The 16189-nt window shown below is 38.2% G+C and overlaps 1 protein-coding gene across 4 annotated transcripts in view; it reads left to right on the forward strand.

Annotated features, from left to right (window-relative positions):
• The first annotated feature begins 6388 nt into the window (after positions 1–6388).
• The window catches only part of LOC110521105 (signal-induced proliferation-associated 1-like protein 1), a 151471-nt gene continuing 141670 nt past the window's right edge, over positions 6389–16189 (forward strand). Inside the window, exons 1-2 of one of the 4 annotated variants that reach the window (XM_036976250.1) lie at positions 6394–6519; positions 6625–6673. The gene's annotated coding sequence lies outside the window, so the exon portion shown is untranslated. Of the gene's footprint in view, positions 6674–16189 lie in introns of all 4 variants that reach the window. The other 3 variants (XM_036976249.1, XM_036976248.1, XM_036976251.1) reach the window with 3 other exon arrangements.

Raw genomic sequence — 16189 nt, forward strand, 5'->3', positions numbered from 1 at the left:
ACAACATTCCATCGATACATTCCCTAACAACATTCCATCGATACATCCCCTAACAACATTCCATCGATACATTCCCTAACAACATTCCATCGATACATTCCCTAACAACATTCCATCGATACATTCCCCAACAACATTTCATCGATACATTCCCTAACAACATTCCATCGATACATTCCCTAACAACATTCCATCGATACATTCCCTAACAACATTCCATCGATACATTCCCTAACAACATTTCATCGATACATTCCCTAGCAACATTCCATCGATACATTCCCTAACAGCATTCCATCGATACATTCCCTAACAACATTCCATCGATACATTCCCTAACAACATTCCATCGATACATTCCCTAACAACATTCCATCGATACATTCCCTAACAACATTCCATCGATACATTCCCTAACAACATTCCATCGATACATTCCCTAACAACAGTCCATCGATACATTCCCTAGCAACATTCCATCAATACATTCCCTAACAACATTCCATCGATACATCCCCTAACAACATTCCATCGATACATTCCCTAACAACATTCCATCGATACATTCCCTAACAACATTCCATCAATACATTCCCCAACAACATTCCATCGATACATTCCCTAACAACATTCCATCAATACATTCCCTAGCAACATTCCATCGATACATTCCCTAACAACATTCCCTAACAACATTCCATCGATACATTCCCTAACAACATTCCATCGATACATTCCATAACAACATTCCACCAATACATTCCCCAACAACATTCCATCGATACATTCCCTAACAACATTCCATCAATACATTCCCTAGCAACATTCCATCAATACATTCCCTAACAACATTCCATCAATACATTCCCCAACAACATTCCATCGATACATTCCCTAACAACATTCCATCGATACATTCCCTAACAACATTCCATCGATACATTCCCTAACATCATTCCATCGATACATTCCCAAACAACATTCCATCAATACATTCCCTAACAACATTCCATCGATACATTCCCTAACAACATTCCATCGATACATTCCCTAACAACATTCCATCGATACATTCCCTAACAACATTCCATCGGTACATTCCCTAACAACATTCCATCGATACATTCCCCAACAACATTCCATCGATACATTCCCTAACAACATTCCATCGATACATTCCCTAACAACATTCCATCAATACATCCCCTAACAACATTCCATCGATACATCCCCTAACAACATTCCATCGATACATTCCCTAACAACATTCCATCGATACATTCCCTAACAACATTCCATCGATACATTCCCCAACAACTTTCTCCAATGAGCAACTCAAACATCCACTAATAGGCACGTACGTACATGAAATACTATATTTAACACTTAACAAAACCAAGTGCATCAAATGACGTCTATTTTAAGTCCTGTTGATTGCATTACGCCCTGTGGTGAGAGAGACAAAGGCCTTGTGTATGTGAAAACAACTTTTTGTCTTTTTTTTCTTGTTAACATCTATAAGTGTAGGGACCCGGGTTGAGAGGAACCTAGTGAATGGGAGCCTTTCTTCCCATTCCACTATATCCAGGAGACCACGGAACAGGAATTCCTCAATGAGAGGTCACTCATAGTAAAGGGTCTGATGTCTATGTAAAATGTGAAATATTTTTTTTATTTTCAATAAATGTCAAAATCATTTCTTTGCTTTGTCATTATGGGGTAATGTGTTGATTTATAAACTACATTTTTTTCAATCACCAATGTTAGTTAGAATAAAGCTGTAATGTAAGACAATGTGGAAAAAGTCAAGGGGTCTGAATACTTTACGAATGCACTGTACATGTGCCAGGCTCGTAGCGTCATACCCAAGAAGACTGGAGGCTGTAATCGCTGCCAAAGGTGCTTCAACAAAGTACTGAGTAAAGGGTCTGAATACTTATCTAAATGTGATAATTCAAAAAAATATATATATTATGTTTTTATACATTTGCAAACATAAAAAAAAAAAACAGTTTTGCTTTGTCATTATGGGTATTGTGTGTAGATTGATCCATTTTACAATAAGGCTGTAACATGACAAAATGTGGAAAAAGTCAAGAGGTCTGAATACTTCTGAATGTGTGTGTAAATGTAAATGTAAACGCTGGCGGTGTGGTCAGCATTTTACGCTCCAAAATCCCTTAATCCCAAAGAAAGAGGAATTCATTTTACAAGACCTGAAGTATCGGCCTCGCTGAGCCTCATGACCCCTCTTCCCTCTAGATTACCATTCAGAAGAGAGAAAATGCAACATTTACGCCTCTTACCTAAGCAAACCCACTCTTTAGCAGATCTATGAGACGGCCGTTTTATACTTTAATCCCTAATCCATGGAAATATCCAGCAGCATGTGGTTAAATTAAAACAATTATTCTTCACACTAATCCCATGAAGTTAGCTTTGTTTTCCTTAGAGGACAATAGCAGCACACCACTCAACACACACACAGATTATCAACCCATGACAGATTGAAGTAGGTGTTATCAGTGTCCATAGTAATAACACTGAAATAGTGTGGTTTTAATTAACATAATCTGTCTCCATTTGTTTTTATTAGATTATTTTCTAATCCTGGGTGACACTTTGGAATAATGACCGACTGTTCTGCAGCTCAGTGAAGAAGAGATAGACCAGCCCACACACTATCTGCTTCATCTATGGAGTCAGCAATGATAAACTAGTGAGAGAGAGAGAGAGAGATCTGACTTGGCTGTGACATCATCTATCGTAGATATACTGTAGCCACCCCCCCAAACAGAACTACAAATGCCTTGATGCTATGAAGGAGACTGCCAAATCGAGGCAATGGTAAGAATCACTGGATTAACTATCTAAAGTTAACTACATTTTGTAATTCATAAAATGGCAAAATGTCCTTAAATTGACAATTCTGTGAACTGTCTTGGGCAAGTTTGAAATTGACACAATACCTGTTAGCAAAGGTGTCAGCTAGAGATGACGTGCAGGAGCTTGCAGGGATTTGTAGTTTTGCGTGATGTCTACTTTGATGCTAATTAGCATTTTTGAATCGGTCAGTAAATAGAGCCCGAATATATTGATAAAAGTCACCTTGTCCTAGAGAGATTTACATGGTAATCAAAATGTCACGCCAGGGTAAAACTACACAAAACACGGCCCTTATTTTAAATGTTTTGAAAATCCCCTATAGGAGAAATGAATGGTGAAAAAACGACTGGAACCATTTCCCTATTTAACCACTAGGTTTTATGGGCATTATGACATGTCCACTGTGGGGCTCTATAGAACTGCATTTATTATTGTCTACATTTGTTTTTGCCACATTAAGTCTATTATTACAGACACCTTAAAGCATACTTTGAAATTATATTTTGTGAGGTAAACATAATTATAATTTTTTTTTATACTTAAATAGATGTAAGTTTGTCCTTGAAAATGTTTTTTGAAATACTGCAGAACTCCATTCATTCCTATTGGACAGGAAGAGGGGGTTTTCTCTGCCCAAAATCTATCCATGAAAATAAACCAACAAAGTGAGGCATTTTTATTTGGAGGTCAAAGAGAGAGAGAGTGTCGAATTTGGATTGAATTGCTAATTTGCTACGTGAGGCTTTTTTAATCTAATATACATTTTTGAATAATTAGGTTGTTATGAATGTACTGATATAAGTGGACGCACGTGGCATTTCGTAAATAAAAAAATACTAACTTAGTTGTGTCTGTTTTCATAGAGATAGATAGAGGACTCATCATGGATATAATCTGTTTTAGCATGGACTTTGCCATTGAGGGCTTCCACCATTTTAAAGTAGTCAACTGGGTGGGGATTACTATCAGCTGGGAGCAATCAGCCAATGAAGAAAAACATTGACTACTTTTATAAGGAGATAGCCTCAATGGCACTGCCCATGCTGTCAAAGACGCTCTAATGTCTAAACGGTGGCTTCAAAACCTCTCATTGGCCATTATTAAATAGCATCAGCAATCCAGGATGTATATATATATATCATTGGTAGAAAGTAGAAAACCCAGCGCTACAGTAAAAACACTGATAGAAACAAGCCATTGATTCAAGGCATACGCTATCGCATTTACAAAACAAGTCCATCACAGTAATCTTGTTTCGTAGGTCTAGCCTATGTCTTATCAAAACACTGTTGTCACTGGAAGCCAGTGCTATATTCTAATCTATGTTGACTGCAGATGAGGCTGCTGGGAGAAGCTAGAGGAGGGTGGGTTTATTTTAATGAATGGAATGGAATTAATGATAAGGAGACAAACATTTTTTATTTATCTCACCTTTATTTAACCAGGTAGGCCAGTTGAGAACAAGTTCTCATTTACAACCGCGACCTGGCCAAGATAAAGCAAAGCAGTTCGACACATACAGAGTTACACATGGAGTAAACAAACATACAGTCAATAATACAGTAGAAAAACAAGTCTATATAAAATGTGAGCAAATGAGGTAAGATAAGGGAGGTAAAAAGGCAATAAAAAGGCCATGGTGGCGAAGTAAATACAATATAGCAATTAAACACTGGAATGGTAGATGTGCAGTAGATGAATGTGCAAAGTAGAAATACTTGGGGTGCAAAGGAGCAAGATAAATAAATAAATACAGTAGGGGATGAGGTAGTTGTTTAACGTCACTTGCTCTGAGACCTTGAAGTAGTAGTTCCCCTTTGCTCTGCAAGGGCCGCGGCGTTTGTGGAGCGATGGGTAACAATGCTTCGTGGGTGACTGTTGTTGATGTGTGCAGAGGGTCCCTGGTTCGAGCGAGGGGACGGACTAAAGTTATACTGTTACATAAAGAAGGGGCAGAAGTATACAGAACGGTGTCGTCTGCGTAGAAGTGGATCAGAGACTCACCAGCAGCAAGAGCGACATTATTGATGTATACAGAGAAGAGAGTCGGCCCAAGAATTGAACCCTGTGGCACCCCCATAGAGACTGCCAGAGGTCCGGACAACAGGCCCTCCGATTTGACACACTGAAATCTATCGGAGAAGTAGTTGGTGAAACATGTGGTTTCCATGTCTGGAAGGAGAGTTTACAGTCTAACCAGACACCTAGGTATTTATAGTTGTCTACATATTCTAAGTCAGAACCGTCCAGAGTAGTGATGCTGGACGGGCGGGCAGGTGCGGGCAGCAATCGGTTGAAGAGCATGCATTTAGTTTTACTTGTATTTATTAAGAGCAGTTGGAGGCCACGTAAGGAGAGTTGTATGGCATTGAAGCTCGTCTGGAGGGTAGTTAACACAGTGTCTAAATGTAACGGATGTGAAATGGCTAGCTAGTTAGCGGTGGTGCGCGCTAATAGCTTTTCAATCGGTTATGTCACTTGCTCTGAGACCTTGAAGTAGTGGTTCCCCTTGCTCTGCAAGGGCCATGGCTTTTGTGGAGCGATGGGTAATGATGCTTCGTGGGTGACTGTTGTTGATGTGTGCAGAGGGTCTCTGGTTCGAGCGAGGGGACGGACTAAAGTTATACTGTTACATAAAGAAGGGCCAGAAGTATACAGAACGGTGTCGTCTGCGTAGAAGTGGATCAGAGACTCACCAGCAGCAAGAGCGACATTATTGATGTATACAGAGAAGAGAGTCGGCCCAAGAATTGAACCCTGTGGCACCCCCATAGAGACTGCCAGAGGTCCGGACAACAGGCCTTCCGATTTGACACACTGAACTCTATCGGAGAAGTAGTTGGTGAAACATGTGGTTTCCGTGTGTTTGATACTATTCCATTTATTCCTGGGGTGGGTATAAACAAAGTCCACTTTGCACATGTTTGGTCCATCTACTTGCCATTGTTTTCAAAGACACCTTTCTGTCTGCAGTCCAAACACGTTATTTTTTTACCCTCTCAGCCCTTTCGCTAGCCAATTTCCCTCGGTGGAATTCCCGGGTGCAGTTTGAACGCCATCTTAAGTGGAGGTCCAATTCACTAACGTAAACCCCTAGGCCCTCGATTAAAGTAGTAAAACAGAAAGCAATATTTACCTATTACAAGTAATTTCGGTACCATTAGCTAAATAAGGCCTACCAGTGAACAGCTGAGATGTCAAAGCACCATCAGTGCAAAGTGAAAGCAACAGGGTGATGTTGTTGTTGATGGCATATCATCCGTTTGTAATTCTGGCACCATAATGTTTCCAATAACTTTCCTTTGATTTGAACTGAAAAGAAACGCTAAAACGACAGAAAAACTTTTATGCATTTTAGTGGTATTCATGGCCCTACAGCATACATGGCCAGTGTAGCTGGCTGCTGTTGTTGCCAGAGCAACGGGACGGGTCCCCATCCTTTGCCAATCAGCGTTCGTTTCCTTCCTGCTCATCGCGAGAGCTTTTGTACTGTGTTTGATTGAAGAGTTGCAGTGACCTCATCCCTCCAGCAGCTGCTGCGACGAGGACCTCTTTCCTGCAACTTTTTGTATGAACTTCGAAGTTGAACAATCGCAAAAGGAAGCAGACACTTGGAGTAAGCGGGAACATCGCGTAAGAAAAGATAATAATACTATTTTGTTGACGTTTTCGTGGTGTAAATCTAAAAAGTCGACTCGCACTTTTAAAAATATTTTTCGTGGCCAAACATTGTGATAGCAGTTTCCCTGGAATCTGTCTTACAACCGCGGAGGTGGGGAGAAGAAAGGTGAGTTTTCTGCTACGCTTTGATTCATATAAGAGTATATAGCATGCCACGATGCACTGTGCTGTGGCGAACAGGAGGAGATATTCAGAAAACTGACGGATGTAAACGTGCTGTTTGGGCTATTCAACTAACTAAGCCAAATGTAGATCAAATTACTTTGTAAATGTAGATAAAAACAGTTATAGGTAGATACAATACACGTTAGCTTGTGAGGAGAGGCTGGGAATTGGAAGTGGTGAGTTTAGATACGATGAAAGGTGATGGTGCAAGGTGTACGAGCGAGAGTAGTGTTAGTAAATGTTGTTTTATATGCGTTCCGTTGCTTCCTCAATGCCACAATCTCTATCGAAAGCATACTGATGCGGCTACCATTTTCACCTCGCTCTTGAAGCACAACGTTGCACATTTTGAATCGGGTAGAATAATCTGATTTTCTTGACAACGGGTTTCCCTTGACATCTCTCGCTCCCTCTCCTTCTCTTCACAACAAGATGAGCACACGCTACTGCTGGCTATATTGAACCAGTTGTCCCCTTGGTTTGGGAACCATGGCATGTGGGGGCAATTTGATATTGTTTAGCTCAGGGGTCTCCAACCTTTTCTAGCATGACAGTTAAACATTTCGCGAGCTTCACATGATCTTTTCTAGCTTTCAAAGAGGGCACGTCTCTACTCCCCAGGTCTTCCCCAGGTCCTTTTGTACAAGAGAAAGTAGTGCATTAATGTCAATATACCTGGTAATGGTTAATACAATCTGTGATCCCCTCCCCCAAAACATAAAATAACAATATTTTATATTTTTCCAAAATGTTTTTCAGTTTTATTTAGCCTCGTTTTATATATATATATATATTTGTTTTTTCACTCAAAATGACAATTGTTAATAGAGAAAATAGGATGTTCTGAGTCTGTCAATGATTGCATCACATCAGAAGACAACATTTTTAGGTCTGGAAGAATTTGCGATTTGAGTGTAATTCCACTTTAATTGAGCATCTGGCCCTTTAATTACACATCTAGTGTGCCATCTAATGTACTGGTCTAGCATGTTTCTGTACTTCTGCTGTAATAACAAATAATGGATACAAATGATATACTTACTCATGATATACTTCTGCCAGGTAAGTCTACTTTGCAGTTAACATTTAATTGACAAGGTTTTAGGGGGAAGCTAATTTCTATCATCCCACAAGACGGTTATCACATCAACTGCTAGTGATCGGCATTTCTAGTCTTTTCTGTGAGCTGGATCATTTGGCTCCCAAACAGCTCTTTGTTCAGTAATGCTTAGAAATGGAACTAAAACCATAAAAAAGTCACTAATTTAAAGCCTTAAACGTTGCCTACTATTATCTCAGATTGTGAAATGTGAGTTCAAATACATTTTTTCCAGACCTTAAATAATAATATTTAACCTTTTTAACTAGGCAAGTCAGTTATGAACAAATTCTTATTTTACAATGACAGCCTACCCCCGGCCAAACCCTCCCTTACCCCGGCCAAACCCTCCCTTACCCCGGCCAAACCCTCCCTTAACCCGGACGACACTGGGCCAATGGTGAGGCGCCCTATGGGACTCCCGATCACGGCCGGTTGAACCAGGGTCTGTAGTGACATCTCTAGCATTGAGATGCAGTGCCTTAGACCGCTGCTCCACAGATGGCCTGCAAAAGAAAGGAAGACTATTTAACTCATTGAAGTAATGTGTGTGGAGCAATGAGTCTCTCACTATCGTTCCTGAGGAATTACCACCTTCAGAGAATGTTTTTTATGAAATAATTGATGTCTGGAGCTCAATAAGTAATAATGAGAGTATACAAATCAGGAAGACAAATGAAAAATCTTGGCACACCTGTATTTGGGGAGTTTCCCCCATTCTTCTCTACAGATCCTCTCACGCTCTGTCAGGTTTTAGGGGGAGCGTCACTGCACAGCTATTTTCAGGTCTCTCCAGAGATGTTAGATCGGATTCAATTCCGGGCTCTGGCAGGGCTACTCAAGGACATTCAGAGACTTGTCCTGAAACCACTCCTGCGCTGTCTTAGTTGTGTGCTTAGGGTCGTTGTCCTGTTGGAAGGTGAACCTTTGCCCCCAGTCTGAAGGTTTTCATCAATGATCTCTCTGTACTTTGCTCCGTTCATCTTTCCCTCGATCCATGATATATATATATATATATTATGGTTGACAATAAGAAAACACAGTGGCAGAATGAAGTCAACCACACCTTTTTTTTGTTTCATCACAAAACCGGATAGCAACATCTGTCCAGTGAAGTCCACAAAGCATATTCCATGTCCAGTAACATGACCTACAGCCTGGTCAAGCTAGTTAATGTTTCTGACATTTTCGGACCACTAAACAACTATTGATTTAGAACCACAGAGAGTTGGCGCGAGTCGCAAAGAGAACGGGTGCTGACTCCACTATTCCGGGACCGTTTATAACTTCAACATTTTCAACGTCATAAAATCACCTATGCTTAGTCTAATACAGTGACATCAACAATATACCAAAAACAATTTAGTCAAATCAACGAAGCTAAATATGACGTGGCTATCCGTGGTTCTGATGTCTGCGTGCATGCACGTTCGCGCAAGTAGAAAAACATGTTGACTCACTCTACTTGTAGAGAAACGCCAATGCCGTCCTCCTCTCTTTCATGTTAACAAAACGGCCAGGCTACCTGGCTAAAGTGCTTGCTCGCTAGCCTAACTTCCATTAGTGGGCAACGTTAGCTAGTTAACATTAGCCTTCTACACCTAGCTACATATTGAACTTCCATCCACTCAGGTCAGGGGCACAACAATGTATGAATTAATGGTTGGATCAGAATCGCCGTCATATTCATTGGCCAGTACGGAGAATTAAGTGAAACCACAAGTCCATTTTAGCTAGCTAGCCACTGGAGGACAACAAAAAAAAACAAGTTCAAGTTTTTCTGTCAATGAAGTATGCTCTCAATTAGGGATTCACAATATATTGGTGAACATATCGGAATCGGCAGATATTAGCTAAAAATGCTAACATCGGTATCGGCCGATGTCTAGTTTAACACCGATGTGCAAAACTGATGTCAAAGGTACCGTGCATACCTATGAAATGTAGTTACTTGACGTAATTTTATGTGCCGTTATTTTGAGCTTCACGTGCAACACAGCATTCCTAAACTAGCCCACCCAATGTCTGCTGTGTGGATCGAGCAGTCAACAGGTCGAGCAGTCATTTGAAAGAGTAAGAACATTTCAGCGAGGCAACACAAAGACGAATTCCATTAAAGCCAAGATAAGGAAATTCATTGCCCTTGACAATCAACAGTTCTCTGTCGTGGGTGATATTGGCTTTCACCGACCCGGTCGAACACCAGGACACACTACGAAGTGCACTATTTTTCAGATGTTGCCCTACCAGAGTTACACAGTAAAAGCATCATGATATACGTACTACGGAATGCCATTTGGGTCTGCAAACACCAGTCACGAACGATGTGATTTACAATACCGCTTTGGTAATAAAGCACAAAGTTTGACCGCAACTTCTGGGGTAGCTAGCTTTAGCTTGGTATCTAGCTAGCACCAATACAACCAGTCTGAAATCAATGACCAATAGAACCTGCAGTCATTTTCATTGTTCTTATCAATGATTTAGGAATCCTTGTAAGTATTAGCTAGGTTGCCACTTGTTTGCCTATTGAACTTCAGTTCAGGAAAATAAATAGCTAGCCAGCTACTTAACCCTGTTGACCAAAGCTAACGTTATAAGCAGCCAGCTAGCTTCATCTGGCTAGTGAGGCTCGACCATACCGGGCTATGTTTTGTGTAGCTAGCCACAATAAGGATTAGGCACAAAAGTGGAATTTGCGGTCTGCCTTCAAAATAAAAGTACGTCATTGACAGTGATGCAATTGAATACAAAGAGTAGAATTATGCCTTACTTTAATTTTGAAGCCTAACCGCAAAGTCCACTATTGTGGCGAATCCTTATTGTGGCTAGCTTCACATAGATGGGTGAACCATTAATCAAATTAGAACTGTCTTATAAATTAAAGTTATTTTAGATTATATCACCTACAATGATGGCCCGGACAACGCTGTGCCAATTGTGCGTGCCCTTTGGGACTCCCAATCACAGCCGGATGTGATACAGCCTGGATTCGAACCAGCGGTTGTAGTGACACCTCTTGCACTAAGATGAAGTGCCTTAGACCGCTGTCTGTGTGTTAACTATTTAACTGTACTAGAATGTTTTAAAAGGCTGCAACATTTTTAAAATATCTATATCTGTTGTTTTTTTTTTGCTAAGAAAGTTTCGGACATTGGTAATTGGCCCCAAAAAATGTTTGTAGGGGGGAGGACCATTCACAGTTGAGCTAGCTCAGATTAGCTCAACTCTGATTGGCAATTAAAAAAAAATACTTTTTTTGTCAATGGAGGCCAGATGCTCGCTGGCTTCCCTTGCCTTCAATGCTACGTGGTGGCAACTCTTTTGAACCCGACAGAATCAGATTGTCGCTCTACGTGTCGGCCATCTGAGGGGCCACTGATTCCCTCGCTCTCCTGAGAGATACATTCAACCTCTTGTGAAGCTACTGGAGATCAAGACAAAGGAGGGTAGAGGAGCAATCATTGGATGAGTAGTTTGTGAGCTGAACAGATGCTGTTAGATTACAATATTTATACTTTTTTTTTTTACTAGATTTTTTTTTTTACTAGATGAATGTACCTAATAAACTGGCCACTGAGTCTGTGTTCCAACTACGAGCTGCACTTCTTGAATAATTGCGTCCCGTCTGTTTTCCACTTCAGATACTTTGCAAACTACTAGTGCCATTTTAAAATGTGTCAGCCTTTAACCCTCTTAAACACAGACCGGTTCCACACTGAAAATATGCAAGAACATTAGTTTGATAAAGACAAAAAGAAAAACGTGTTTTCATCAGAATCCTTAAGCATATTCCTCACCAAACAGATGTTGTGGCTGTGATTCGTCACCAAGCAGTGTTTCATTGTAGAAATGTTCATCCATTTTGGAAAATTCCAAACTGTAAAAAAAATAACCATAAAATATCTGTCTTGACTGTGATAACGGCTCGGGGAAATGAGAGCATCTTGTCTGCTAAGATAACAAAACAAGGCTATACCATCGCAGCCATCTGCTTCTACAAGCAAGTTCCTCTGCTGTGGTTACTGCCTTCTGATCGTTCTGTTCCATCATATAACCAGTTGATAGTACAGATTGTGTTCCATCATATAACCAGTTGATATTACAGATTGTGTTCCATCATATAACCAGTTGATAGTACAGATTGTGTTCCATCATATAACCAGTTGATAGTACAGACTGTGTTCCATGATATAATATAACCAGTTGATAGTACAGATTGTGTTCCATGATATAATATAAAAAGTTGATAGCACAGATTGTGTTCCATCATATAACCAGTTGATAGTACAGACTGTGTTCCATGATATAATATAACCAGTTGATAGTACAGATTGTGTTCCATCATATAACCAGTTGATAGTACAGATTGTGTTCCATCATATAACCAGTTGATATTACAGATTGTGTTCCATCATATAACCAGTTGATAGTACAGATTGTGTTCCATGATATAATATAACCAGTTGATAGTACAGATTGTGTTCCATCATATAACCAGTTGATATTAGATTGTGTTCCATCATATAACCAGTTGATAGTACAGATTGTGTTCCATCATATAACCAGTTGATAGTACAGACTGTGTTACATGATATAATATAACCAGTTGATAGTACAGATTGTGTTCCATCATATAACCAGTTGATAGTACAGATTGTGTTCCATCATATAACCAGTTGATATTACAGATTGTGTTCCATCATATAACCAGTTGATAGTACAGATTGTGTTCCATCATATAACCAGTTGATAGTACAGACTGTGTTCCATGATATAATATAACCAGTTGATAGTACAGATTGTGTTCCATGATATAATATAAAAAGTTGATAGCACAGATTGTGTTCCATCATATAACCAGTTGATAGTACAGACTGTGTTCCATGATATAATATAACCAGTTGATAGTACAGATTGTGTTCCATCATATAACCAGTTGATAGTACAGATTGTGTTCCATCATATAACCAGTTGATATTACAGATTGTGTTCCATCATATAACCAGTTGATAGTACAGATTGTGTTCCATGATATAATATAACCAGTTGATAGTACAGATTGTGTTCCATCATATAACCAGTTGATATTAGATTGTGTTCCATCATATAACCAGTTGATAGTACAGATTGTGTTCCATCATATAACCAGTTGATAGTACAGACTGTGTTACATGATATAATATAACCAGTTGATAGTACAGATTGTGTTCCATCATATAACCAGTTGATAGTACAGACTGTGTTCCATGATATAATATAACCAGTTGATATTACAGATTGTGTTCCATGATATAATATAACCAGTTGATATTACAGATTGTGTTCCATGATATAATATAACCAGTTGATAGTACAGATTGTGTTCCATCATATAACCAGTTGATATTACAGATTGTGTTCCATGATATAATATAACCAGTTGATAGTACAGATTGTGTTCCATGATATAATATAACCAGTTGATATTACAGATTGTGTTCCATGATATAATATAACCAGTTGATATTACAGATTGTGTTCCATGATATAATATAACCAGTTGATATTACAGATTGTGTTCCATGATATAATATAACCAGTTGATATTACAGATTGTGTTCCATGATATAATATAACCAGTTGATATTACAGATTGTGTTCCATGATATAATATAACCAGTTGATATTACAGATTGTGTTCCATGATATAACCAGTTGATAGTACAGATTGTGTTCCATGATATAATATAACCAGTTGATATTACAGATTGTGTTCCATGATATAATATAACCAGTTGATAGTACAGATTGTGTTCCATGATATAATATAACCAGTTGATATTACAGATTGTGTGCCATGATATAATATAACCAGTTGATATTACAGATTGTGTTCCATGATATAATATAACCAGTTGATAGTACAGATTGTGTTCCATGATATAATATAACCAGTTGATAGTACAGATTGTGTTCCATGATATAACCAGTTGATAGTATAGATTGTGTTCCATCATATAACCAGTTGATATTACAGATTGTGTTCCATGATATAATATAACCAGTTGATAGTACAGATTGTGTTCCATGATATAACCAGTTGATAGTATAGATTGTGTTCCATCATATAATATAACCAGTTGATAGTACAGATTGTGTTCCATGATATAATATAACCAGTTGATAGTACAGATTGTGTTCCATGATATAATATAACCAGTTGATAGTACAGATTGTGTTCCATCATATAACCAGTTGATATTACAGATTGTGTTCCATCATATAACCAGTTGAAAGTACAGATTGTGTTCCATCATATAACCAGTTGATAGTACAGATTGTGTTCCATGATATAATATAACCAGTTGATATTACAGATTGTGTTCCTTGATATAATATAACCAGTTGATATTACAGATTGTGTTACATGATATAATATATCCAGTTGATAGTACAGATTGTGTTCCATCATATAACCAGTTGATATTACAGATTGTGTTCCATCATATAACCAGTTGATATTACAGATTGTGTTCCTTGATATAATATAACCAGTTGATATTACAGATTGTGTTACATGATATAATATAACCAGTTGATAGTACAGATTGTGTTCCATCATATAACCAGTTGATATTACAGATTGTGTTCCATCATATAACCAGTTGATATTACAGATTGTGTTCCATCATATAACCAGTTGATAGTACAGATTGTGTTCCATCATATAACCAGTTGATATTACAGATTGTGTTCCATCATATAACCAGTTGATAGTACAGATTGTGTTCCATGATATAATATAACCAGTTGATAGTACAGATTGTGTTCCATCATATAACCAGTTGATATTAGATTGTGTTCCATCATATAACCAGTTGATAGTACAGATTGTGTTCCATCATATAACCAGTTGATAGTACAGATTGTGTTCCATGATGTAGTATAACCAGTTGATAGTACAGATTGTGTTCCATGATATAATATAACCAGTTGATAGTACAGATTGTGTTCCATGATATAATATAACCAGTTGATAGTACAGATTGTGTTCCATGATATAATATAACCAGTTGATAGTACAGATTGTGTTCCATGATATAATATAACCAGTTGATAGTACAGATTGTGTTCCAAGATATAATATAACCAGTTGATAGTACAGATTGTGTTCCATGATATAATATAACCAGTTGACAGTACAGATTGTGTTCCATGATATAATATAACCAGTTGATAGTACAGATTGTGTTCCATGATATAATATAACCAGTTGATAGTACAGATTGTGTTCCATGATATAATATAACCAGTTGATATTACAGATTGTGTTCCATGATATAATATAACCAATGGATAGTACAGATTGTGTTCCATGATATAATATAACCAGTTGATAGTACAGATTGTGTTCCATGATATAATATAACCAGTTGATAGTACAGATTGTGTTCCATGATATAATATAACCAGTTGATAGTACAGATTGTGTTCCATGATATAATATAACCAGTTGATAGTACAGATTGTGTTCCATGATATAACCAGTTGATATTACAGATTGTGTTCCATGATATAATATAACCAGTTGATAGTATAGATTGTGTTCCATCATATAACCAGTTGATAGTACAGATTGTGTTCCATCATATAACCAGTTGATAGTACAGATTGTGTTCCATCATATAACCAGTTGATAGTACAGATTGTGTTCCATGATATAATATAACCAGTTGATAGTACAGATTGTGTTCCATGATATAATATAACCAGTTGATATTACGGTTTCAATAAATTAGTCTTAAATGTCACTTGCTTTTTTTAATTGACTGAATATTAAGGCTGTCCCCGACAAACAAAATAAATATTGGTCGACCGAGAGTCGTCTGTTCTTTCGACCAATCGTTCAGACACACCCTTTTGATTTAATAAAATATATGTAGGCTACTTTGCCTGATGCTTTAAGCACTGAGATTTAAACACAGAGACACACAGGTGACTAAAGAAGGAGATCAGTATAGCCTAACAAGAAGAGAAAAAAAACCTGTCTGTCCCTCCCAATGCTTCTGTCCGTGGCATTACGCTCATTACGCTCCCGTAGTCGCCGGTAATTGGCTTCATCAGTGGTGGGCAACCTTTTCCCATTTGGAGTGTCAATTTATGGTACCATTTCTACTGATCTGCGTGCCGGTTATGGTTTTCATGTGCACATTTTCGTGGAATAGTTTCATTTAGTTTATAATAATGTCTTCATATCTCAAAATCAATGTCATGTGGCTAATCCAAAATTATATCGAAATGATTCAAATCTAAAAGTAAATTTTTATATTGCCAAGATGTAAAAAAATAGCCTACATTAAAGCCAACAAATATCAT

The sequence above is a fragment of the Oncorhynchus mykiss genome, chromosome 4, assembly GCF_013265735.2.
Source record: "Oncorhynchus mykiss isolate Arlee chromosome 4, USDA_OmykA_1.1, whole genome shotgun sequence".
NCBI lineage: Eukaryota > Metazoa > Chordata > Actinopteri > Salmoniformes > Salmonidae > Oncorhynchus > Oncorhynchus mykiss.